The sequence below is a fragment of the Lithobates pipiens genome, unplaced genomic scaffold (genome assembly GCF_037356315.1).
Source record: "Lithobates pipiens isolate NorthernLeopardFrog02 unplaced genomic scaffold, aLitPip1_a1.2 Scaffold_61, whole genome shotgun sequence".
Classification (NCBI taxonomy): domain Eukaryota; kingdom Metazoa; phylum Chordata; class Amphibia; order Anura; family Ranidae; genus Lithobates; species Lithobates pipiens.
Window position 1 is genome coordinate 264,671 of NW_027507883.1, and position 25,535 is coordinate 290,205.

At 44.5% G+C, this 25,535-nt stretch overlaps 1 long non-coding RNA gene and 4 pseudogenes across 1 annotated transcript in view; 4 read left to right on the top strand and 1 right to left on the bottom strand.

The window, feature by feature from the left end:
- The window catches only part of LOC143958286 (uncharacterized), a 303,168-nt gene that overhangs the window by 187,700 nt on the left and 89,933 nt on the right, over positions 1-25,535 (bottom strand). The gene's annotated exons all lie outside the window — the stretch shown is intronic.
- On the top strand, positions 14,446-14,564 carry LOC143958465 (5S ribosomal RNA; annotated as a pseudogene).
- Positions 14,858-14,976, top strand: LOC143958468 (5S ribosomal RNA; annotated as a pseudogene).
- Positions 15,747-15,865, top strand: LOC143958305 (5S ribosomal RNA; annotated as a pseudogene).
- On the top strand, positions 17,751-17,941 carry LOC143958755 (5S ribosomal RNA; annotated as a pseudogene).

The following is a 25,535-nucleotide window of genomic DNA, read 5'->3' on the forward strand; positions in this document are numbered from 1 at the left end:
CCGCTCATGGCCGTTACCCGCTGCCCCACCCAGACAGGGTAAGTGGCGGGCAGACAGCGAGCGGGTGGTGGGGATTCACAGTGGCAGCATTTGATGGGCACACCAACAGCATTTGATGGGCACACCAACAGCATTTGATGTGCACAGTGGCGGCATTTGATGGGCACACCAACAGCATTTGATGGGCACAGTGGCAGCATTTGTTGGGTACACTGGCAGCATTTGATGGGCACAGCGGTGGCATTTGATGATGGGCACAGCGGCAGAGTTTGATGGGCACAGCGGCAGAGTTTGATGGGCACAGTGGTGACATTTGATGGTACAGTGGTAGCGTTTGATGGGCACAGTGGCTTTAATTGATGTTTTTTAAATCGGTTCCCACTTGGGACTGGGCCCTGGTGTTCCACCATCGGGCTCGGAGAAAAGAGCCCTGTCCGGAGGTCGGGGGGGGGGGGGGGTGGCCCTCCCCCAAGGTTTCCTGCATCGGGGCCCTGAAGTTTCTAGTTACGCCACTGACTGCTGTATACTCTATATTGTGCAGTATGTGATATTTAATGCAAACATCTTGCATTCTGTAGTTTTTCTGTATTGTAAGCACATTTAAGCTTGCCATACACTGTACAATGTGATTTTACAACCTTCTTTAGAACTACCAGAAACTATACGGTGCAAGTGACTGTCCATTTGTGTTCTTTCGCATAGTTTTATTCAAGCCATACACATGGTGTTTTTTTTATTTTACTTTAACATGCAGGTTGAAGGAGGGAAAAGTGGATCCCCCCCCCCCCATTCACACATTTCTCTTTGGATGGGGGTAATCTTTCCCACTGTGGCATTGCAGTATGACAGTGGGCTGTTTTCAAATTACTAGTGTTGTCAGCTATAGCCACACTGATCATTGGGGAAAATTGTCTGGTTGTACACAAGTCATCCAATAGATCAACTTCTGTACAACCAGCCAGCCTATACATGGATCAAAATTCAGCCATTCCTGCTAAACAAGCAGAATTTTTTGACTCCATGTACAGCCAGGCTAACTCTAAAGCACAACCTCTGTACAATCAGATTGTCTTTTGTATGGCCAGCTGAAAATGCAAAAGATTTTAGTGTCTCTTGTCAATAACATTCCAGGTGATAGAGGGGCTTATTTTGAAGTGCAGATACTCAAGTGTATCTTTCAGTTTACTGTAAATTGGCGATTATGTTCTATTTGTGAATGAAGCATGAGGGAAATTGATTTGCTGTGTTCCTTATGTTTACTGTATTAAGACACTACAGATTAGGGAATATGCCAGGGACTTGTATCCTATTTGAGATCTTGACTTCAACCATAACAAAAACGCATTGCATAGACCTAGTTTTTCTGTCTTGTTATGCACATTTAGGGTGGTCATACACTATACAATCTCCTTAAGACCCCTTTCACACTGAGGTGGTTTTCAGACATTTTAGCACTAAAAATGGCCTCTAAAAAGTGCCTGGAAACTGCCTCCCATTGTGCATTGTGTGCTTTCACACTGGGGCAGTGCACTTGCGGGATGTTAGAAAAATTCCTCCAAGCAGCATTTTTGAGCGGCTTGGAAGCACTGTATTTAGCGCTTTCAAAATGCCCCTGCCCATTGAGTAGGTGGGGCTTTTTACTTTTTCTACCTTTCAATTTTTAAATGCAACGCATAAACAGAGTGATCCTCACTGAGCTAGCAGTCTATCAAAATAGACATGCCATGTGTGAAAGGCACCTAACATTAATAAGGTACAATCAGCCTTAAACAAAACTTCATTAAATAGGTATGATGGTTTTAAAAAAGTGAGCCACCATTACCATGTGCAATGCTGCTGGAAATGACAAAGGGCCATGTAACTTTGTTTAAAAAAAAAAATAGCCCACATTCACATTGAGTCGATTTGACTATTGCCGGCAATGGTGCCGTCCAAATTGGTGCAATGCCGACTTTGTGGCAATGCACTGATTACCAAAAGTAATGCCTGTACTACTTTTGGCGACTTCAAGGGTGATTTGAAGGGATTTATTTGTATGAACCCTCATAAATGTCTGTAAAATTACCCCAAAGTCTGACTGCATGCAGTTCCGTGCGCTTTTTTATGCATTATATGCATACACAGTGTTTTCCATGTATTCCAATGGCTCTAGTTCACACCAGTGCAGTCAGTTCCAGTCAGTTTACCATGCAGAAACTGACGAACTGACTGCATTGGTGTGAACTAGAGCCATTGGAATACATGGAAAATGTATTCGATAAATATGCTTTTTTAGCGCAGAGAAAATCACACGGAACGGCATCTGGTGTGAACTGGCCCTAAGCCTAGGTTCACACTGCTGCAATGTAGGAACAAGTGCAATTCCAGCATTTGTTCCCACATCGCTCCTCTCCCACAGGCAGTTCACACTGGCTTCTGCAAACCATGGCAGATGCATTACATTGTTATTAACACCACCAGATTGGTTCATAGATCGCAGTGTCAACTGTGAACTTGCATAGGTAAGAACACCTATGCCATCCGATTTTCAGTGTGGGAGGGGGTCCCATTACTTTTGTTTTTCCCTGTGAATTTAACCACTTGCTTACTGGGCACTTAAACACCCTTCCTGCCCAGACCAATTTTCAGCTTTCGGTGCTCTCACAATTTGAATGACAATTACTCAGTCATGCAACACTGTACCCAAATGAATTTTTTGTCCTTTTTTTTCCCCACAAATAGAGCTTTCTTTTGGTGGTATTTGATCACCTCTGGGGTTTTTATTTTTTGCGCTATAAATGAAAAAAGTCCAAAAATTTTTAAAAACGCATATTTCTTTGTTTCTGTGACAGAATTATGCAAATTATAAATTTTGGCCACAATTTATACTGCTACATATCTTTGGTAAAAATAACCCAAATTAGTGGATATTATTTGGTCATTGTGAAAGTTAGAGAGTCTACAAGGTGTGGTGCGAATCGCACAAAATTGATCACATCTGATGTACTGGTGGCCTATCTCGCTTCTTGTGACCCGAACAAGCCAGGAAAGTACAAATACCCCCCAAATGACTCCTTTTTGGAAAGTAGACATTCCAAGGTATTTAGTAAGAGGCATAGTGAGCTTTTTGATGTTGTCATTTTTTTCCCCACAATTCTTTGCAAAATTAAGATTTTTCTTCTTTTTTTTTTTTTTTCTCCACAAAATTGTCATTGTAATAGGTTATTTCTCTCACGTGGCATATGTATACCACAAATGACACCCCCCCAAAAAATTCTGCTACTCCTCCTGAGTATTACAATACCACATGTGTGGGACTTTTTCACAGCCTGGCCACATAGAGAGGCCCAACATGCAGGTAGTGCCATCATGTGTTCTAGGAACATAAATTACACATCTAACTTGTTGACTAGTTATTACACTTTTGAAGCACCAGGACAATGACACGTGACACTGATGACAGATGGCACTGATACGTGGCAATGATGACAGGTGGCACTGATGACAGATGGCACTAATATGTGGCACTGATGACAGATGGCACTAATATGTGGCACTGATGACACGTGGCACTTATACGTGGCACTGATGACACGTGGCACTAATATGTGGCACTGAAGACATGTGGCACTAATACGTGGCACTGATGACAGATGGCACTAATACATGGCACCGATGACGCGTGACACTGATGACAGATGGCACTGATAAGTGGCATTGATGACACGTGACACTGACAGGTGGCACTAATGACAGATGGCACTGATACGTGGCACTGATGACAGATGGCACTATGGCACTGATGACACATGGCACTGATGACAGATGGCACTTATACGTGGCACTAACAGGTGGCACTGGGGGCAGGTAGCACTGGGGTGGATGGGACTGGGGGCAGGTAGCACTGGGGCAGGTGGCACTGGGGCAGATGGCACTGCTGGGGGAGGATGGCACTGCTGGGGGAGGATGGCACTTTTTATTTTATTTTTTTACTTTTTTTTTTCACTAGAGGCAGAACGGCTGCCGCTGCAGCCGTTCATCTCTCCCCTCTCACACTGTCTGTGCGAGGAGGGAGAGCGGCGCTGAGAGATGATCTCATATGTTTACATATGAGATCATCTCCCATTGGACATGCCGATCACGCTGTAAACGGCCGCTGTGATTGGCCGTTTACAGCGATCTGTGTTTGCCTGTCCCCGGGGGACACGGCGAACACCGAACTTACTTGCGTAAGTAAACATCAGGACGCCAAGGGACGACCACCCGGATGAACGCGCCTGCTCTACGGCCGTCATTTGGCTATAGGGCGGGCGCGAGGTGGTTAATGTGAGTTCAGACATACAACTGTGTGCCTGTACTGGCATTACATAGAAATCGCATGTGATCGACACCTGCGGTGCGGGTGCGAATCACATGCTATGTCTGAGATCGCAGCAGTGTGAAACTGGGCTAAAACTTAAAATTACAGGTACTAAGGCAGAAAACTAAAACGACATCTATTAAAATGAGTTCTATGATTTGCATATTTGGGGAGAATTGTTTTTGCGCGTAAAGAGATTAGACTTTTATAACGTGACAATTATGAAGCAATTTGAGACTCAGATGTCTGTTTCAGTAGAACGTATACATCAACATTGAAGAGCAATACTGAACAGGTGTGATTTTTTTTTTTTATGCTAATGAGGCATGATGTCCCAGACTTGTCACAGACAAAGGTGGAGATGAGAAATCAAAAAAAGATAGACTCAGACCTTAAAGTGGAGGGCCACCCTGAAAAAAAAAAAATATTAAAAATTAAAAAAAAAATCAAAAAAAAAAAAAATGAAGAAAATTTTTTCTTCTTACTTACCAGAAATGCCTGTTGCTAGGCACATAATCCTAATCTTCTTCCTCCTCCGCGGAGATCTTCTTTCTTCTCCCTCGTCGCGTTGTCTTCTGGGTAATGGGTCGCGCTGTGTTCTAGGGACTGTGTGTCCCAGAACACAGCGCGTCCCATTCACAAAGCGCTGCGCGACTCGCGCATGAGCAGTAGGAAACGGGCAGTGAAGCCTCAAGGCTCCACTGCCTGTTTCCCTTAGAAGGAACGGCGGCGCCGGGACCCAAGAGCCGAGGGACGGGTCGGCCTCGGGCGGCCAACATCGCGGGCGCCCTGGACAGGTAAGTTGGCTTATTAAGTCAGCAGCTGCAGTGTTTGCAGCTGCTGACTTTTAATTATTTATTTTTTTAAACGGCCCTCCTCTTTAAGGCTCCTAATTTTCAGACATCAGTGTAAAAAGGGCTTAGCCAATCATTGGTAGTATATAAAAAAAAAAGAAAAAGTCCTATTGGTTGTCCGCAATTCCAAACCTCTATAAATTCTACAAACACAGCCATTTCAAGCAGAACTCCTGATCCTGAGATCGCTTGCGATATTGGATTGCCATTTTGAAGATTGCCTCCCTTTTTATAGTTATAGATATTGTGTAGATTATTATTATTGTTTATTATTGCCAGTTACTGTGCACTGCATTAATACTGGTTAATATTTTTTATTTCCATTTGAACTTCTGTTTGTACTATAACCTGTTTTTGTATTTTAGGATTTCTAAAAAATCTACCATGGCATCAGAGGGGTAAGTGCATTTGATTTTATACTGTTCTTTGAATCTTCATTTAAGCCATTTATCTTCTATGCTAGCCATCATTGTTTTGTCCATGACATTTGATTGAGGAACATTCTCTGCACTATTGAGCTGCAGCCACACATACATGGACATGATTTGCAGGTCCCATAATTAAATTTTTTTATATATATTTTGTTTCATGTGTATTTTATATTGGGTTAGATACACTTATGCGCTGGTGGGTATTTGTATTTTATATTTGGTATATTTTTAATTGGGCCATATTTACATATTGAGCAACTTGTGGATTATGTGTTTTTTTTTTCCCTTTCCTTGTTCCCCCATAGACATATCTGTATTGATGGGGAATTCCATCCACAGCGCTATTGCGGTCTGCCGGCTGGAAAGGATCCTTGCCAACAGAGCACAATTGGGTTGATTTATTAAAACTGGAGAGTGCAAAATACAGTAGACAATCTGCTTTATAACTTTCGCTTGTTCAATCAAACTGACAAACCTAGAAGCAGATTGGTTTCTGTACAGAGCTCCACCAGATAGTTAAAATCTTTAATATCTGCAAACAAATTTAAAGGTGTTGTAAACACCTTTAAATGACCGGCTGATCTGATCAGTCCCGATCACGGCCAGCAACACAGCTGACCACCTGCCCCCTGCCAGTGCCCACCTGCCCACCGCAGTGCCATCCTGAATAAAAGTAAGTGCCACCCAGCAGTGCCCACAGTGCCACCCACAGTGCCATCCAGCAGTGCCACCCACAGTGCCACCCACAGTGCCACCCACAGTGCCCACAATGTGCCTCAAAGGTGCTGCACCCCAGTGCCGCCCATCAGTGCCCAGCAGTGCCGCCCAGCAATGCCCAGCAGTGCCACCTATCAGTGCCCATCAGTCCCATCTATCAGTGGTACCTATCAGTGCCCATCCGTGCCACCTATCCGTGCCACTTATCCGTGCCACCCATCCATGCCATCTTATCTGTGCCCATCTTTGCCCATCAGTGCCGCCTTATCTGTGCCTATCGGTGCCGCCTTATCTGTGCCTATTAGTGCCGCCTTAACTATGCCTATCAGTGCCCACCAATGCAGCCCATCAGTGCCCACCAATGCAGCCCATCAGTGCCCACCAATGCAGCCCATCAGTGCCCACCAATGCAGCCCATCAGTGCCGCCTAATCAGCGCACTTCAATGAAGGAGAAAAATGACCCGTTTGCAAAATTTTATAACAAACTATTAAAACATGATTTTTTTTTTTTTTTTTTTTGCATCTTTTTTTGTTTGTTTAGCAAAAAATAAAACTCTGAGCTGTAACTAAATACCACCAAAAGAAAGCTCTATTTGTGGGAAAAAAATGATAAAAATTTCATTTGGGTACAGTGTTGTATGCCCGCGCAATTGTCATTCAAAGTGCATCAGCGCTGAAAGCTGAAAATTGGTCTGGGACTGAGGGGGGTTTAAGTGCCCAGTAAGCAAGTGGTTAAAGGAATTACTATAAAAAAAAAAAAGCACAAAGTTACCCTCCTAACACAGGATAATGACAGGTTACAGGTCCACAGGTGCCTAACAACATCCGCTACAGTGTGAGGAGCCGCTTCTTCAGAGCGCTTTGCAAGTGCTATTTTTAGCGCCTCAGTGAGAAAGTAGCCTAAAACGCATGGATTTTTCTTGCATGCTGATGCTTCAAAGTTGGGTAAATGCAAAAGGGTCTTAAAATTCTTAAATATATACTGTAATGTGCCAAATTCTTCCATCTGCCCTGGGAACCGCTCATAATGGCACAACAGGTGTACAGACCTGGAAACTCAGCACAGGGATGGTGGGAAGCCTACATAATGGGCATAGCAGTTGTAAGCTGTATAGACGTGGGAACACATCACCAGGATGTTGGGAACCCCTCATAATCACATCAGGTGTAAAGACCTGGGAAATCATCACAGGGTTAGTGCCAGCAGGTTTACAGAACTGGGAGCACAGCACAGGGATGGTGAGAACCCCTCATGGGTCTGTACACCTGTGCCCAAGCGCTCAGCACAGGGATGGTGGGAACCACTCACAACTGGCACAGCAGCCAGCAGGTGTACAAACATGGGAGCCCCTCATAATGGGGAAAAAGTTATACAGACCTGGGAACACAGCACAGGGATGGTGAGAACCATTCAGAATGGGCACAGCAGGTGTACATAACTGGGAACTCAGCACAGACTGTGCCCACTCTTAATGGGCACAGCAGCCAGCAGCTGTACAGACCCAGGAGCTCAGCACAGCAACGGTAAGAACTCCTCAATGTGCACATGTCTACAGATGCGGGAACTCTGCACAGGGATGGTGAGAACCCTCTCATAATGGGGCCAGCGGGTGTACAGACGAGGGAACAACCAGTGTACAGAGCCAGGAACAAAACACAGATCCCATGCCATTCTATATATCGCTGGGGATGCCCTTCAAAGCTAACTATTTCAAGAGATGATCACACTGAAGTAGTGACTACGTTAGAAGAAGGGCTGGCTCTATTAAGGACATGTGACATCATTCCAGAATCTTCAACAGTTACCCCAGCTTCCACTGCTACACCGATAACTCCTGGCCAAACAGTTTCTCGCAAGCACAAAGCTAAGAAATGAAAATACACTGGTTGAACACCCTACGCTACCACTTTAACGCAACGTTTTAGTTCTCATGGCCACTTAGATGGCTAAGACATTATACTTCACCCCAAATATTGTTGGGCAGTCCTACTGCCTCAGAATTCAATTCGTAATCCCTCTTTTTACTCCTACTGTTTGGGATACAGACCTTTACCTGTTTCTACTATGTTTATTTTTGCTAGTTTTGGTTTGCTTTTTTGTTTTTACTCCTCTACTCTCTCTAGGATGGACCTCAGTACCAAGCATGTTTACTTCTTGTCACTCTGTGGAACTGAACCCTCGAATATGGACTCGTGGATCTTTTATAGACGTAATCACGTCCAATACGAACGCAACTACCCATCATCCGATAGTAAGGTAAAATGTTGAACATAATCTCTTTTAACACTTACGGCTTAAATCACCCTGTGGAAAGAACTGCTCTATGGAAGGAAGCTCTGAAACTGCAGGCTGATATTTTATGCATCCAGGAGTCCCATCTGCTACCATCTGATCAGTTTCGATTAAAACATCCCAGATATCCCCAAATCTTTTTTGCTTCTGCTGCACAAAAAACCAGAGGAGTTGCCATCGCCATTAGAGATACTGTTTCTTTTAAAGAACTAGAGACAATCCCGGATAAGGAAGGGAGGTATTTGATCTTAATAGGAGATATAAATAACAAAACCTACACGATCGTTTGTCTCTATGCTCCAAACTCCCACCAGATGAGTTTCCTAAAATGGCTATTAAAGAGCATATCCACTGTTAAGAAAGGGGCCTTGGTGGTTTTTGGAGATTTCAATCTTACCGCAGACTATGCAATCGACACTACCACTAAGTCCAGACGCCCTTTGTCTTCCCTACAAACGCTCTTTCATTCGGAAGAGCTCTACGACGCCTGGAGGTGTCAGCACCCAGGAGAAAGGGACTTTTCATTCCACATAATGCCAGACATAATTCCTACTCTCGTATTGACATGATTTTAGTAGATAGAGTTGTGTTGCAACAGCTGTCCTCCTCCGCCATCCACGACATCTCATGGTCTGACCATGCTACAGTGTCAGTCGCGGTGGCGGAGGGGAACGCTTATTTGGGAGATTTTGTGTGGAGGGCCAATTCTAATCTGCTCAGTGTACCCGAACATGCGACCTTCATATCAAACAAATTAAAGGAATATTTTGAAATTAATTCATCCTCAGTCTCTGACCCGTCAGTTCTGTGGTGTGCCCATAAGGCATACATAAGGGGCATAATGATACAACTAAATTCGAGAATTAATAAACAAAAAAATAAACAACTAGATCTCCTATTACAAGAGATTAAATCACTTGAAATCCAGAATAAGGTCGCACCCATGGTTTCTCTGGCAGATAAATTGACCAAACTCCGTTGTGATCTTAGACGTATGCTTTTAGAACGCTATGATAAATATATCGCAGCTATTAAGGTTTAATCATTATGCTCTGGGCAATAGAGCAAGTAAATTACTGGCCTATATTTTAAAAGAACACAGAGCCCGTACCAGAATCCCTTATATTAAATGCTCTGTGGGCAACGGCAGGATCATTGATCCTAAGGGTATTGCTGATGCCTTCGCTAATTATTATTCTACCCTGTACAACCTCCAGCAGGATGGAAACACCTATCAACCCTCAGAATCAGACATATAAGGTTTTTTGGAGGAGATAGCTCTCCCGGCCCTTTCCCGGGAACAACTACAATCTTTAAATGCACCAATCTCACCACTAGAAATACAGGAAGCAATCCACTCTCAACCGATTGGCAAATCCCCAGGCCCAGATGGGCTACCCAATGATTATTACAAAACATTTGCCTCCACTCTAGTGTCTCCTCTAAAAGATACATTTACTCATGCAATACAGACATTTTCGTTCCCCCCCTGAAATGCTTAAAGCATACATTGTCACTATACCCAAACCGGGGAAAAGCCCTGATGAACCCACCAATTTCCGTCCGATTTCTCTTTTAAATACAGATGTTAAATTATACGCTAAAATAATTGCCCAGAGACTAGCCCAGCTTATTCCTCTTGATTAATCCTGACCAATCGGGTTTCACACCTGGTAGGCAGCCATCGGACGCAACTCGCAGGGTGGTGGATATCCTCCACTGTAAAAATTCCTGTCGGACGCCTTCTCTGCTCCTATCTTTGGATGTGGAGAAGGCGTTTGACAGGATACACTGGGAATACATGGTCCATACCCTTAAAAAGTTTGGCCATTGGGGGACCTATATTGTCAGCCATATTAGCCTTATACTCCTCACCTTCCGCACAAGTATACACATCCAATACACTATCGCGATCCTTTACAATCTCCAACGGGACTAGACAGGGGTGCCCCCTCTCCCCTTTTATTTCCAACCTTCTTATGGAGCCCCTAGCGGAAAAAATTAGATCCCACCCAAATATCACAGGTTTCTCTTTCCCCAATCATACTCATAAAATAAACGTATTTGCCGACGATGTTATTTTATTCCTAACCTCCCCGTCACATTCCTTAATCAATGCCCACATAATCCTTAACGAATTTCGTAAAATCTCCTATTATAAAGTTAATTTCACCAAATCACTAATTCTCCCTATACATGTCCCACCTGCTCTTCAAAATCGACTACAACTCCAATTCCCCTACTCATGGACTGCAGAACAAATAACTTATCTTGGCCTCCAAATTACCAAAGACCCCTCTAAATTAGCAGATACTAACTATCATGCCCTTATAAAGAAATTAACCTTACAAACCGCTCGACTTGCCAAATCCGAATTAACATGGTCTGGACGCCTAGCGTCTTTTAAGATGTTACTTCTTCCCCAAATCTTATACATCTTCCGCACCCTCCCAATACCCCTCAAGACCACCCATTTAAAAGCACTAGATTCCATACTGACAAAATATATCTAACTAAAAAAAAACTGAGATGTACCACAGTCATATTAGCTAAACAAAGAGGGGCAGGGGGTATGGGGTTCCCAGTCCTGCTGGACTACTACCGTGCATCTCTGCTCACTCAACTTAGAACATGGTTCCTATGTGGAGCAGACATTCCGTGGTGCAAACTAGAACAGACCCTAAGCCCCACCAGAGATCTTTCTCACCTTCTTTTACTTGATAGTTGGAGCCATGTTCCTTTACAAAACTTACCCATGACCCTCCGGGCCTCATGAAAAGCTTGGAGGGATCTATGTGGTGCCTTAACCCCGTCGGATAAACAAATAGAAATACCAATACCCCTGGTTACAATTGAAGGTGCTATTCCAAACATTAGACTTATTAATTGGACGTCCAGGGGGATTACCCAGTTAAGTGATATGTTCCATAACGACTTCCTAAAAACATTCCCACAGCGGCAAGAACAATACGGTCTTCCAAGTAGTGAACGTTACACATATGATCAGATCTCCCATCTCTTAAAACCGTTAGGGGTTCATCATTTATATATTCAAGAAGCTGCTTGGAAATTTTTCACAGTCTCTGCTGCTACCCCAAAAGGGATCTCCATTTTTTACACGCTTTTTCAACGCAAAACCACCTTTATTAAATCAGTACCATATCAGAAATGGGAGACAGAAATGCAGACCACATTCACATCTCAACAATGGCAAAAAGCCCTAAACACTGTGTATAAATCATCAAAGTGTGTGAATCACTGGGAATTGACTCACAAAATCACGTTGAGATGGTACTTGACTCCATACCGTCTTCATACGTTTTTTCCAGGTCATTCCTCTTTATGCTGGAGGGGATGTGGAGAGGTGAGTAACGTTATGCACATCATGTGGACCTGTAAACATATAACTAGTTTTTGGAATGCTGTGTTTCGATTAATTTCCTCTATTACCGGGTTGATTACATATCCAAAGAACAGCTTGGCTCTATTTAATCTGGGAATTGAGGTATTTCCGCCAGATTTTCGCACGGTGGTTACACATATACTGATTGCGGCTAGATTACTTATTACTAGGAAGTGGAAAAGTGATGTTCCCAAAAACATTTCGGACATATATCCTATCATACAAACACACTACAAATGGGGAAGCCTTATGGGCTGTAAAATCAGGTTCCAAGAGACAGATTGATGGTAGGTGGAAATGCTGGCTGGAAAAATTTCCACAGTAGTCGTGAGATTATACTAGTAAATACTGAAGTTTGCCCAAAAGGGTGAGTCCATTACTTTCAAGAGATAAGGCAGGAAGTTATTTATGCTGTACCATAGCGGATATATACCTATAGGTCCATACTGGAGGTCCAAATTGGTAATATAATACTCTTCAGATTATATTTTGTTAGAGGATTTATTGCCAGACCACTTAAATCCCGGTCTTGGTTTTTCTCAGTTCTCTTTTTCTTTTTTTTTTTTCTATGGTCTTCTTTTTCTTTCACCTTTTCTATATATCTGCTTTCCTAACTTAGAGGCGTATATACCCTTTTACGTGTAAAGGAAAGTCTGCAACTGTTAAGTACTACATTAATCACCTGTAAAAAATTTTAATCAATGCTGTTGACTATTGATCCAAATGTTCCATATGTGATATATGTATACTGGCTCAAGATTTACTGCTGATTATTGATACTATCATGACATTATGGAATTTTATACACCTATAACGACCTCTTGTAACAAATATGTATGGAAATTTATACTTCTGTTATGTTCTGAAAATATTTCTAATAAAAACTAAACTGAAAAAAAAAAAAAGAGGGTTGAAGGTGCCCAAAGAGATTGCCTATGGCCACATCACCCTGAAAGCGCACCATGTCATCTGATCTCGGAGACTAAGCAGTGGCGGTCCTGGTTAGTACTTGGATGGGAGACCGCCTGGGAATACCAGGTGCTCTAGGAATTTTTTTTTTTTTTGCCGTTGACTTGTTTTTACTTCGTTTTCCATGGTGGCAGTCTTGGCGTTTGTCAAGAGGGTTGAGGGTGCCCAAAGAGATTGTCTATGGACTCATCACCCTGAAAGCGTCTGATCTCAGAGGCTAAGCAGATTTAGGACTTGTTAGTACCTGGATGGCAGACCGCCTGGGAATACCAGGTGCCATAGGCGTCTTTTTTTTTTTTGGCATTGGTTTGTTTTTTTCCCTTGTTTACCAAGGTGACCATCTTGACGTTTTTCAAGAGAGTTCAGGGTGCCCAAAGCTATTGCCTAAGGCCACATCTCCCTTAAAGCAACCGATCTTGTCTGATCTCAGAGGCTTAGCAGGGTCAGGCCTGGTTAGAACCTGGGTGGGAGACCCCCAGGAATACCATGTGCAGTAGGTTTCTTTTTTTTTTGGCGTTGACTTGTTTTTTTCCTTTGTTTCCCAAGGTGACCATCTTGGCGTTTGTCAAGAGGGTTGAGGGTGCAGAAAGAGATTTCTTACAGCCACATCACCCTGAAAGTGCTCGATCTTGTCTGATCTCGGAGGCTGAGCAGCGTCTGAAATGGTTAGTAACAAACGGGAGACCTCCTGGGAATACCCAGTGCCACGAGCTTCTTTTTGTTTTTTGTTTTATTTTTGGCGTTGACTTGGCGTTGAGGTGACCATCTTGGCGCTTGTCAAGAGGGTTGAGGGTGCCCAAAGAGATTGCCTATGGCCACGACACCCTGAAATCAACCGATCTTGTTTGATCTCAGAGGCTAAGCAGGGTCGGGCCTGGTTAGATCTGGATGGGAGACCCCCAGGAATACCATGTGCCGTAGGTTTGGCATCAACTTGTTTTTTTCCCTGGTTTCCCAAGGTGACCACTGTAGCGTTTGTCAAGAGGGCTGAGGCTGCCCAAAAAGATTGCCTATGGGCACATGACCCTGAAAGCACCTGATCTCAAAGGCTAAGCAGGGTTGGGCCTGGTTAGTAGCTGGATGGGAGACTGCCTGGGAATACCCATTGCCACATGCTTCTTTTTTTTTTTCTTTTTTTGGCGTTGACTTGTTATTTCCCTTGTTTCCCAAGGTGACCATCTTGGCATTTTGTCAAGAGGGTTGAGCATGCGCAAAGTGGTTGCCTAAGGCCACATCACCCTGAAAGCGACAAATCTCGTCTTATCTCGGAGGCTAAGCAGCATCGGGCCTGATTTATACCTAGTTGGGAGACCGCCTGGGAATACCAGGTGCCGTAAATATTATTATTATTTTTTTTTGGTGTTGACTTTTTTTCTCTTGTTTCCCAAGGTGACAATCTTGGTGTTTGTCAAGAGGGTTGAGGGTGCCCAAAGCAATTGCCTATGGGCACATCACCCTGAAAACACCCCATCTCATCTGATCTCGGAGGTTATGCAGGGTCGAGCCTGGTTAGTACCTGGATGGGAGACCGCCTGGGAATACCAGGTGCCGTAGGTTTATTTTTTTATTTTTTTGGTGTTGACTTGTTTTTTCCCTTGTTTCCCAAGGTGACAATCTTGGCATTTGTCAAGAGGGTTGAGGGTGCCCAAAGAGATTGTCTACGGGCACATCACCCTAAAAGCGCCCCATCTCACCGCATATCTGAGGAGAAGTAGGGGCGGGCCGGGTTAGTACGCAGATGGGAGAGCGCCTGGGAATACTAGGTGATGTAGGTTTCTTTTCTTTTTTCTCTTTTTACCCATGGATACCATCTTGGCATTTGTCAAGAGGGTTGAAGTTGCACAAAGATTGCCTACGGCCACATCACCCTGAAAGCGCACCATCTCATCTGATCTCGGAGACTAAGCAGTGGTGGGCCTGGTTAGTACTTGGATGGGAGACCACCTGGGAATATCAGGTGCTATAGGCTTCTTTTTTTTTTTCTTTTTGGCATTGACTTGTTTTTTTCCCTTGTTTCTCAAGGTGACCAGCTTGGCGTTTGTCAAAAAGGGTTGAGGATACCCAAAGAGATTGCATACAGCCATATCACTGTGAAAGCGCCCAATCTCATCTGATCTCGGAGGCTAAGCATGGTCGAGCCTAGTGACCATCTTTGCGTTTGTCAAGAGGGATGAGGTTGCCTATAGAGATTGCCCATGGGTAGGGTCGGGCCTGGTAAGTACCTGGATGGGAGATCACCTAGGAATACAAGGTGCTGTAGGCTTCCTTTTTTTTTCATTTGGGCGTTGACTTGTTTTTTCCCTTGTTTCCCCAAAGTGCATTTTGGCATTTGTCAAGGGGGTTGACGGTGCCCAAAAAGATTGGCTACGGCCACATCACCTTGAAAGCGCCCCATCTTGTCTCACCTCAGAGGCTAAGCAGGGGCTGAGCCTGGTTAATACCTGGATGGCAGACCGCCTGGGAATACCAGGTGCTGTAGGCTTATTTTTTTTTTTTGCATTTACTTGTTTTTTTCCCTTGTTTCCCAAGGTGACTATATTGGCGTTTGTCAAGATGGTTGAGGGTGTCTGAAGAAATTGACTATGGCCACATCACCCTCAAAGTGACTAATCTCGGAGGCTAAGCATGGTCAGGCCTGGTTAGTACCCGGATGAGAGACTGCCTGGGAATACCAGGTGCCATAGGCTTCTCTTTTTTTGGCTTTTTTTTCCAAGAGGGTTCAGGGTGCCCAAAGCGATTGCCCATGGCCACATCTCCCTGAAAGCAACTAATCTCATCTGATCTCGGATGCTTAGCAGGGTTGGGCCTGGTTAGAACCTGGATGGGAGACCCCCTAGGAATACCAAGTGCTGTAGGTTTCTTTTTTTTTGTTGTTGACTTGTTTTTTTCCCTTGTTTCCTAAGGTGACCATCTTGGCGTTTGTCAAGAGGGTTGAGTGTGCCGAAAGACATTGCCTATGGGAACATGACCCTGAAAGCGCCTGATCTCGGAGGCTTAGCAGGGTCGGGCTTGGCTAGAACCTGGATGGGGAGACCCCCTGGGATTATCAAGTGCCGTAGGTTTCTTTTTTTTTCTTTGGCGACGATTAGTTTTTTTCACTTGTTTCCCAAGGTGACCATCTTGGAGTTTCTCAAGAGGGTTGAGGGTGCCGAAAGAGATTTAATACGGCCACATCACCCTGAAAGTGCCTGATCTTGTCTGATCTCGGAGGCTGAGCAGCGTCTGCCCTGGTTAGTAGACATGGACGCCGTCGATAAATTCATTTCGTTCTGTTCCGTTTTGATTCGTAATAAAATGAATTCGTACTTTGTATTTCGTGCCCGAAATTCCGTTCTGTTTCGTACGAAATACGAATTGTCGTTAACATGTATGAACGTTCTTTACAATAAATTTAAAGGCAAAAACATTGCTCATTATGCTTATTATGACTTGCAGAAGACTTCTGTGATAGAAGTCAATGTAAGTTGCCTGAAGACATCAGTGAAGGACGTTCATCCTCTGGGCAGGCTGCCAAGAAAAGAACAAAATGATACAATGTTTCTTCTTCAATGGGCTGAACTCCATGTGTAGAAGTTCTCAGTTTAACCATTTAAAGACTAAATCTTTTCTGACACTTGTTGCTTACAAGTAAAAATCCAGTAGGTCTTTCAAACGCAAGTTAGCCCTTTTTTTTTCAGTCGACCTCTAGGGAGCAGTGACATTAGTAGCGTGACATACAGCAATGACACATGCACCGTGATAGAGTGATCTGACAACAGCACCGTGATAGAGAGCACTGACATCAGCAGCGTGACATACAGCAATGACACCTGCACCGTGATATACAGCAGTGTGACATACAGCAATGACACCTGCACCGTGATAAAGGGCTAATTTGCATTTGAAAGACCTCTGCGCAAATACCACGTCACAAAATATTGCAACAACCGCTATTTTATTACCTAGGGTCTCTGCTAAAAAAAATATATAACTTTTGGGGCTTCTGAGTGATTTTCTAGCAGAAAATACTGGATTTTTACTTGTAAGCAACAAGTGTCAGAAAAGATTTAGTCTTTAAATGGTTAAACTGAAAACTTCTACACACGGAGTTCAGCCCATTGAAGAAGAAACATTGTATCATTTTGTTCTTTTCTTGGCAGCCTGCCCAGAGAGGTTGAAAGTCCTTCACTGATGTCTTCAGGCAATTTACATTGACTTCTATCACAGAAGTCTTCTGCAAGTCATAATAAGCATAATGATTGAGATCCGGAATTCGTAAACAAAGGTTCGTATTCCGTACAGAATTCGGACGCACGGCAATTTGTATTTCGGATCCTCCCGAACGTACAAATTGAGAAATTCGTACGAATTTGCGATTCGTACGAAACAAAGCGCACATGTCTACTAGTTAGTAACAAATGTGAGACATCCTGGCAATAACCAGTCCCATTTGCTTCTTTTTTTTTGGGCGTTGACTTGTTTTTTCCCCTACTTTCCCTAGGTGACCATCTTGGTGCTAGTCAAGAGGGTTGAGAGTGCCCAAAGGTATTGCTTATGGCCACGACACCCTGAAAGCAACCAATCTCGTTTAATCTCAGAGGCTAAGCAGGGTCGGGCCTGGTTAGTACCTGAGTGGGAGACCGCCTGGGAATACAAGGTGCCGTAATTTTTTATTTTTTTGCCGTTGACTTGTTTTTTTCCCTTGTTTCTCAAGGTGACCATCTTGGCGCTTGTCAAAGAGGGTTGGGGATACCCAAAGAGATTGCCTACGGCCATATCACCGTGAAAGCGCCCGATCTCGTCTGATCTCGAAGGCTAAGCAAGGTCGGGCCTAGTGACCATCTTTGCATTTGTCAAGAGGGATGAGGGTGCCCAAAGAGATTGCCTATGGGCTGGGTAGGGCCTGGTTAGTACCTGGATGGGAGACCGTCTGGGAATACCAGGTGCTGTAGGCTTTTTTTTTTTGGGAGTTGACCTGTTTTTTATTTCTGGTTTCCCAAGATGACCTTCTTGGCATTTCTCAAGAGGGTTTTGGGTGCCAGAAGAGATTGCCTCTGGCCATTCCACTCTGAAAGCACCCAAGCTCATCTGGCCTTGAAGGCTAAGCAGAGATGGGCCTGTTTAGTACCTAGATGGGAGACCGCCTTTTTTTGTGGTTCCCCAAGGTGACCATCTTGGCATTTCTCAAGAGGGTATTCCCAGGCGGTCTCCCATCTAGGTACTAATCAGGCCCGTCCCTGCTTAGTATCAGATGCTTTCAGGGTGATGTTGCCATAGGCACTCACTTTTGGCACGCTCAACCCTCTTGACAAACACCAAGATGGTCACCTTGGGAAACAAGGGAAAAAAAGAAGTCAACTATGCCATATTAGCACCTAAAGAAATGAGATAGGCAGTCAAACTAAAAGATGCGTAAATTCCAGAAAATGTACCATCGTTTTCAGATGCTATAACATTTGCGCAAACCAATAAATATACGCTTATTAACATTACCAAAGACATGTGGCTGAATAAATTTTGACCTAAAAGTATGAATAACATTGAGTTTATTGGATTTTTCTTATAACAAAAAGCAGAAAATATAAATTTCTTTCAATATTTTAGATTTTTCCGTTTATATCGCAAAAAAAAATAAAAAATTGCAGAGGCAATCAAATACCTTCAAAATAAAGCTCTATTTGTGGGAAAAAAGGATGACCTACGTGACCCACACTGACCTACCCGACACACGCTGACCTACCCGACATACATACACTGACCTACTTTTTTACACTATTTTACACTGACCTACCTGACATACATACACTGACCTACGTGACCCACACTGACCTACATACACTGACCTACGTGACCCACACTGACCTACCCGACATACATACACTGACCTACCTGACCCACACTGCCGATGCGACCCAGATTTGGGAAAAAACACAACGATGTTTACTCCAATGGTTGCACCCTTTAAAACAGAGCACGTGTTCTGCTATGCGATTCTTTGAAGCAACGTACCAACGCTATTTAAAAAAATCTGACCTTTGAATGAACATCTACATCTATTTACAAGGAATTCTAAATACATAAATAAAACAGGGCATACCCTGTATGAGGTGGCTGTGCAGTGCAAGGGTGCTTTCCATGGCAGGCCATCTCATTGGAGAAAACAGTTTTGCCATTGCGACCCAGATTTGGGAGATACCGCAACGATGTTTACGCCAATGGTCACACCCTTTAAAACAGAGCACATATTCTGCTATGCAATTGTTTGAAGCAATGTATCGACGCTTTTTCAAAAATCAGGCCTTTGAAGTCACATCTACATATATTTACAAGTACTTGCAAATAAATAAACCATAACTGTGCAGTGCAAGGGTGATGGCCATGTCCGGCAATCTCATTGGCGAAAATGGTTTTGCCATCATGACCCTGATTTTGTAAATGATGTAAACGTTTACTCCAACGAATGCACCTTTAAAACAGAGCAAGTATTCTGCTATGTCACCATTTGAAGGAACACATTGATGCTATTTAACCACTTGCTTACTGGGCACTTAAAGAGGAAGTAAACCCTGATGAGTTTACTTCCGCTTTCATTCCCTGTAAAGGCAAAGCATAATGGACTACTATGCATCACATAGTAGTCCATTATGTGTCACTTACCTGACACAGGAGCCAGCAAAGTCACCGCTGTCCCCTGTAGTTCCAAGCGTCCATCTTCTTGGTGGGTCTCGCTGCTCCGGCACTGTGATTCGCTGGAGCAGCGATGTCGTCACTGCTGCACATGTGCACGGGAGCTGAGACTCTCGGCATTGCCATCATCGACGATACCCCGCTCAGTGCACCGCTGTCTACGGCGCATGCGCCGTAGATAGCGGTGCCCGTCTTCGGGCAAATATCTCCTAAACCGTATAGGTTTGGGAGATATTTCTTGGACCTACAGGTAAGCCTTAATCTAGGCTTACCTGTAGGTCAAAGTGGTTTGTAAGGGTTTACAACCACTTTAAAAACACTTCCTGCCCAGACCAATTTTCAGCTTTCGGTGCTCTCACACTTTGAATGACAATTACTCAGTCATGCAACACTGTACCCAAATTAATTTTTTGTCCTTTTTTTCCCACGAATAGAGCTTTCTTTTGGTGGTATTTGATCACCTCTGGGGTTTTTATTTTTTGCGCTATAAATGAAAAAAGACCGAAAATTTTGAAAAAAACGCATATTTCTTTGTTTCTGTGACAGAATTATACAAATTATTAATTTTTCTTCATAAATTTTGGCCACAATTTATACTGCTATATATCTTTGGTAAAAATAACCCAAATTAGTGGATATTATTTGGTCTTTGTGAAAGTTAGAGAGTCTACAAGCTGTGGTGCGAATCACACAAAATTGATCACATCTGATGTACTGGTGGCCTATCTCGCTTCTTGTGACCCGAACAGGTCAGGAAAGTACAAATACCCCCCAAATGACCCACACTCTGTCTGTGTGAGGAGGGAGAGCGGCGCTGAGAGATCTCATATGTTTACATATGAGATCATCTCCCATTAGACACGCCGATCGCGATGTAAACGGCCGCTGTGATTGGCAGTTTACAGCGATCTGTGTTTGCCTGTCCCCGGGGGACACGGCAAACACAGAACTTCCGATGCGCGTCCGCGGCGGCGCGCATTGCGGAAGTAAACAGGACGTCCAGGGATGGCCACCCGGAATGAAAGCGCCTGCTCTACGGCCGTCATTCGGCTATAGGGCGGGCGCGAAGAGGTTAAAAAATCTGGGATGCGATGCACATATATATTTTTACAAGTGCTTATAAATAAAAATAAAATATGGGATCCCATGGATGAGGTTGCTGCTTTCCACGTCAGGCAATCTCATTAAAAAAAAAAAAGTTTATTTTTCTTCAAATACCGCAACAATGTTTACTCCAATGGTCACTACATTTAAAACAGAGCACGTGTTCGCTATGCGATCGTTTGAAGGAACGCATCAACGCTATTGCAAAAAAAAAACATGGGTTGTGCTCAACCTTTATCTATAGCTAGAGATACGAGTAATTAGAAAAAAATAAATCATGGGATCACGTGTATGAGCTAGCTTTACAATGCAAGTGTGCTTTACAGGTCAGGCAATCTCATTGGAGAAACCGGTTCATGCCAAGATACACATTGATGGAGGATCAAAGATGTGTGATTTGATGGAAAATAAATGTCATACACATACAGTAGGATGAGTGTTTGTTGGGTGAAGGGGGCCAGAGCATAAAGAGGCTGTGAGGAAAAGGAGGGCCAGGAGTGTTGGGGCTATGATGTGAAGGAAGGTTCAAGGACAGCGATGTTGCAGGGGAAAGAGTGAAATTAAGGGGGGATCGTGACATCCAGGGTCTGGTACTTACCTGCGATCCCATACCTCAGTTGTGGCACAGAGAGTGTTCTGCGTGTCCAGCATGGCAATTACCAAAGAGCTTTAGGAACTTATGAGTAAACCGTACATTGGAAATACAATTCAATACAGGAGACATGAGGGTAGCCTGCTCATTAGAGCTTACAATCTCTAAAACAGATAAAATAAAAACAATTGATTTTTTTTTATAACTTAATTAAGATTTATTTATTTTTGTTGTTTTTCAGATCAGTGCTTAAGGAAGCTCACCACATGAATTTTAGAATCAAAATTACACAGAGGGAAGTAAATATTACAAGTAACACTACAAGCTCAGAATACATCAAGATGGAAGAAACGTCATGTTATAGATGGTGCAAAAAGTCATCTTTCTCCCCCTGCCCACCATGTCTCTCTTCTCTCCTCTCCCTCCCCACATAACTAGAGTATGTAAATACAATTAAACTCTGTATTAACAGGTGTGCTTCTCTCTTCTTGCCTTTCAGTGTCCTTTATAAAAAAAATAAAAAAAAATAAATGCAGGTTTATTTCCTTTTTAGTTTTTTTTTTGGATGGAGGCATGGGTCCCGTGACATTCAGCTTGGTATTCTTCAACCACGCTCATAGGATGCTCTTGCGGTTTGTTCTATTTCTCATTTTCTCACATGCAGATCCCTCTGTTTGTGTAATTACATCCCATCAAGTTGATTCCTTACAAAAGAAATAGAGAGTAAACAGGTGAATGCAAGTTCAAAGATGCCTTACCGATTTGTGAACATTAATTATTGGGAGTAACATCCCCTAGAGCAGACATGGCTAAATGATGGACCCAGTCACTGTCCTATTTGCATACTCACAGGGTGATCGTGCGGATGGGAATATGGTTGAAACAGCACCACATCACAAAATGAATTGCAACATTGATTTGCTTTTTTGGAACCCTATGGACTTTATAGGCACGAAAATACAGTGATATATCTTTAAGAAAAGATATGATTTTTATACTTACCATAAAATCCTTTTCTCTGCAGTTCACCACCTGACACAGCTGCTCTTAGACCACTGGGACATCCCCAAGCAGTGCCAAAATGAGGGGTGGCAAAACAGCATAAAAACTACACCCAGTAGTATAAAACCACAAAAAACGACATTGTGAGTGTGACCAAAACTTTTTTTACCCACCAAAAAGGCAGGATGCTCCTCAACTAAGGCACTACCACCAAACTGCACCAGAACTGCGGTAACAAATGCAACAGTGCATTACTTAAAAAGGTACTGCGTTTTTACCAAAAAACAAGGAAAAAAAACGTAAGTGCAATTGTACAGCCGCCTGCAAAACTTTGCGGCCAAAATGGGCATCGGCCCCATGCACCGACGTCGACCTTGTAGAATTTTGAAACTGTCGCTCAGGGGGTGACTTGGTCGCCTGTTCACAGACGCTTGATGTCGGAAGGCCAAAGTCGTTCCGATTGCCTTGTGGAGTGAGCCGTGACCAGAAAGGGGGGCACCTGCCTCTTCAAAGCATAGGCCTGTACTACAATCTGTCTGATCCCCCCCTGGAAATGGTGGCCGACGAGACCGCCGTGCTTTTTTTTTTTTTTTCAAACAGCCACCGAAAAACAAACAAGGAGTCTGACTTCTGAAAGGGAGGTGTAGCAGACAGACAAATACACCCTCAGAGCCTTAACCACGTCCAGGGCATGAAGAGCCACCTCCTTAGAATGTGTCGACTTAGAACACAGAGATGGTAAGACAATGTCTTCGTTGATGCTTTTCTGCCGAAACCACCTTCGGCAGAAAAGACTGTTGGACACAACATCACCTTATCCTTGTGGATCACCAGATATGGCGACTTGCAAGACCAGGCCGCCGGGTACAAAACCCTCCTGGCCGAAAGTAATGGCCGCTAGAAAGACCACTTTCTGGGAAAGAGTCAACAGAGGGATCTCTGATATTTTCAAATGGCGGTTTTTTCAAGCACCGATAATGCCAGGTTCAGATCCCACGGGGGTAACGGCCCACGCACGGAGGAACTACATTTTGGACAGCTTGAACAAAAAGTGCTCGCTGGAAAAAAAAAAAAAGACAGCCAACGCTGATATTTGTCCTTTAAATATGGTGCTTAAAGCCAATTTCTGAACTACTCATTGCTGTAGAAACAGGATCAATCCTGGATATAGGAAAAAAAAAAAAAAAAAAAAAAAAAAAAAAAAAGGGAGCGCGGACGCCATCCCTTCTCACACATGGAGATGTAGGCCTTCCAGGTACGATGACCTACCGAGAAGAAGCTTTCCGTGCTCTCGGCATAGTTGGAATCGCCGAGTCCCAAAGACCCCGGTTCCTCAACACCCGACTCTCAATAGCCATGCCGTTAAAACCAGCGATGGTAAAGCAGAACGGAGAATCGGAAATCGAGACAGAAGGTCCTCTCGTAACGGCAGTCGACACGGGGCGTCCGCCACCAGGTCTGAGTACCAGGGTCGCTGGGACCGATCTGGGGCAATCGGTATTAATGGGATCCCCTCTGTTACCACGTCTGCTCCGCTGAGCGGAGGCCGTTTCAACGGAGGAAAGGCATAGATCAGCTGGTGCATAGATCAGCTGGTACTGATCCCCCATGGCACCACCAGCGTGTCTGCCCAAGGATCTGTTGCCCTGGACACGAACCTCGGCACCTTCCCGTTGAGACGGGCGGCCAGAAGAGCCGCGTCTGGTGTGCCCCATCGCGGGCACAGTAGCCAGAACGCCTCCGGATGCAATGGCAATGCCCATTCTCCTGGGTCCAGCATCTGGCGACTTAGGTAGTCTGCCTGCCAGTTCTCCGCTCCCGGGATGTAAACGGCCGACGGGGGCAGGTACATGTCGCTCTGCCCACTGAAGGATGTGAGTGCAAGCGTCCTCCCGTGCAGCGGCCAAGCTTCTTGTTCCTCCTTGGCGACAGAATGTCACGGCAGTGGCAGGCATACGTCAGAGTGGAACCTGATCAAACGCCCCTCAAAGTCTTATCGACCACGTGGAGAGGCATAGCCTGATCGCTCTCGGCTCAAGCAGATTGATCGGCAACTTGGATCGCACCACCCACCGACCAGAGGCCCTGAGTCGACTGAACTCCCATTACCCTACCCCAGCCGGTTGGGCTGGGGGCCGTGGTGATCAGTGTCCATTTCAGAGGTAGGAACGACTTCACGGACCAAAGTGCCGGGGACCTCAGCAGGGAATCCCTGACCAGCTGGCTCACCTGAATCTGCCCATCCAGGGATAAAGGAGATTTGTCCCATTTTGTCAAAATCTCCTTCAGCAGGACTCTGGTGTGAAACTGGGCATAGGGTAATGCCTCAAGGAGGCCACCATGAGTCCCAGAACTCGCATGCAAAGCGTAGCGACGACCCCCTGTGCGGTTCCTCAACAGTTTTACCGCAGCTCTGAGAGTCTGCAGCAGCTTGTCTGAAGGGAGAAACGCTCTTGCTTCCATGGAGTCCAGCAGTAAGCCTAGCTACTCCAAACGCTGAGTCGGTACAATCACCAACTTCTTTAGGTTCAACAGCCAACAAAAAATTGCTGCAGGGTCTGCATGGTGATCGCCATATCCTCCTCCTAACTCTGAAGCAGAAGATGCTCTCGGAAGGAGATCGCCTAGGTATCCCCCGATCGCGATCCCACAGCGTTGCCAAAACAAGAGACAATACCTTGGGGGAGGGCAGAGGCAAAACCAAAAAGGCAGAGCCACAAACTGGTAGTGGGCTTCCTAGACTGCAAATCGCAGAAATCTCTGATGCCGAAGGCATATGGGTATGTGCAGGTACGCATTCTGGATGTCCAAGGCCACCAGGGAGTACCCTTGATGGAGTGCAGCGATTTCTCAGCGATTCCGTTCTGAACCTCTGTACTTTTGCAAAGTAATTGAGGGCTTTCAGGTCCAAAATTGGACGTTCCCCTTCCATTTTGCAGGTTCGAGTAGAACCCTTGGAAACATGCCAATTCCTGGAACGGGTAATATCACCCCACGACTAAGCAGGTCCCTTACCGCCCCCTTCAGGGCCTCCTGGCGAGCTGGGAGTACGGGTATGCTTCAGGGGAAGAATCTCTTTTGCGGCCAAGAGAGGAACTCTATCTTGTAGCCTGAGGAAATCAGATCGCAGACCCATTGGTCGGACAGCCGAGAGGCCAACCGGG